At 66.8% G+C, this 2,211-nt stretch overlaps 1 protein-coding gene across 1 annotated transcript in view; it reads right to left on the bottom strand.

Annotated features, from left to right (window-relative positions):
- olfm1b (olfactomedin 1b) overlaps nt 1-981 on the bottom strand; it is a 35,971-nt gene extending 34,990 nt beyond the window's left edge. Inside the window, exon 1 of the mRNA XM_087998145.1 lies at nt 850-981. The gene's annotated coding sequence lies outside the window, so the exon portion shown is untranslated. The remainder of the gene's footprint in view (nt 1-849) is intronic.
- Between the last annotated feature and the right edge of the window lie 1,230 nt (nt 982-2,211).

Raw genomic sequence — 2,211 nt, 5'->3', positions numbered from 1 at the left:
CCCCCCCCCCCGGACCCCCTCCCACCCCCCGGGACCCCTCCCCCCCCCCGGACCCCCCGCTCCCCCCCCCCCGGACCCCCTCCCCCCCCCGACCCCCCTCCCCCCCCCCCGGACCCCCTCTCCCCCCCCCGGACCCCCTCTCCACTCCGCTCCCCGATCTCCCCCCCCCGGACCCCCCTCCCCCCCCCCGACCCCCCGACCCCCTCCTCCCCCCCCCCCCCCCGGACCCCCTCTCCCCCCCGGACCCCCTCGCCCCCCCCCGGGATCCCCCCGGGATACCCCTCCCCCCCCCCCCCCCCCCCGGGACCCCCTCTCCCCCCCGGACCCCCGACCTTCCCCCCCCCCCCCCCATCCCCCCCCCGGACACCCCCTCCCCCCCCCCCCCCCCCCCCCCCCCCCACCCCCCCCCCCCCCCCCCGGACCCCCCTCTCCCCCCCCGGACCCCCTCGCCCCCCCCCCCCCCCGGACCCCCTCTCCCCCCCCGGACCCCCTCGCCCCCCCCGGGATCCCCCCGGGATACCCTCCCCCCCCCCCCCGGGACCCCCTCTCCCCCCGGGACCCCCTCCCCCCCCCCACCCGGACCCCCTCTCCCCCCCGGACCCCCTCGCCCCCCCCGGGATCCCCCCGGGATACCCTCCCACCCCCCCCCCCCGGGACCCCCTCTCCCCCCCGGGACCCCCCTCCCCCCCCCCCGGACCCCCTCTCCCCCCAGGACCCCCTCTCCCCCCCGGGACCCCCTCTCCCCCCCCAGGCACCCCCCCCCCCGGGACCCCCTCTCCCCCCCGGGACCCCCTCCCCCCCCCGGACCTCCTCTCTCCCCCGGGACCCCCTCTCCCCGGGGGACGATACCTGGCTGTGTTGGCTGCTGAGCAGTAGGATCCCGAGGTGAGGATCCGGACGCGGCCGCGCCCCCTCCCTCGCTCCGGCTCCGGCTCCATCCCGCTCCCGCTCCCGCTCCCGCTCCCGCTCCCGCTCTCTCCGCTCGGCCCCGCCTCTCTGCGCCTCGGTCCCGCTCAGGCTCCCGGCCGCAGCTGCATGTCAGCCCCGCGGGCACCGGGAGCCGAGGATCCGAAGCGAATTCCCCAAAGCCGGAGCTGGAGCTGGATCCAGGAACAGGATGTGACATCAATCCGGATAGAGGGAGGGAGGAGAGAACAGAGAGAGAGAGAGAGATGGGGATGGAGAGACAGAACAGACAGAGAGAGATGGGGATGGAGAGACAGAACAGAGAGAGAGAGATGGGGATGGAGAGACAGAACAGAGAGAGAGAGAACAGACAGAGAGAGAGAGATGGGGGATGGAGAGACAGAACAGAGAGAGAGAGAACAGGACAGAGAGAGAGAGATGGGGATGGAGAGACAGAACAGAGAGAGAGAGAACAGAGAGAGAGAGAGATGGGATGGAGAGACAGAACAGAGAGAGAGAGATGGGGGATGGAGAGACAGAACAGAGAGAGAGAGATGGGGATGGAGAGACAGAACAGAGAGAGAGAGAACAGACAGAGAGAGAGAGATGGGGATGGAGAGACAGAACAGAGAGAGAGAGAACAGAGAGAGAGAGAGATGGGGATGGAGAGACAGAACAGAGAGAGAGAGAGACAGAGAGAGAGAGAGAGATGGGGATGGAGAGACAGAACAGAGAGAGAGAGAACAGACAGAGAGAGAGAGATGGGGATGGAGAGACAGAACAGAGAGAGAGAGATGGGATGGAGAGACAGAACAGAGAGAGAGAGAACAGACAGAGAGAGAGAGATGGGATGGAGAGACAGAACAGAGAGAGAGAGATGGGGATGGAGAGACAGAACAGAGAGAGAGAGAACAGACAGAGAGAGAGAGATGGGATGGAGAGACAGAACAGAGAGAGAGAGAACAGAGAGAGAGAGAGATGGGGATGGAGAGACAGAACAGAGAGAGAGAGAGAGGGGATGGGATGGAGACAGAACAGAGAGAGAGAGAACAGACAGAGAGAGAGAGATGGGGATGGAGAGACAGAACAGAGAGAGAGAGATGGGGATGGAGAGACAGAACAGAGAGAGAGAACAGACAGAGAGAGAGAGATGGGGATGGAGAGACAGAACAGAGAGAGAGAGAACAGACAGAGAGAGAGAGATGGGGATGGAGAGACAGAACAGAGAGAGAGAGACTGGGGATGGAGAGGACAGAACAGAGAGAGAGAGAACAGACAGAGAGAGAGAGATGGGGATGAGAGACA

This window comes from Chiloscyllium plagiosum, unplaced genomic scaffold (assembly GCF_037043375.1).
Source record: "Chiloscyllium plagiosum isolate Xiang-an unplaced genomic scaffold, Cpla_swu_hap1 HiC_scaffold_21, whole genome shotgun sequence".
NCBI classification, from domain to species: domain Eukaryota; kingdom Metazoa; phylum Chordata; class Chondrichthyes; order Orectolobiformes; family Hemiscylliidae; genus Chiloscyllium; species Chiloscyllium plagiosum.
This window is presented reverse-complemented; position numbering and strand designations above follow the sequence as displayed.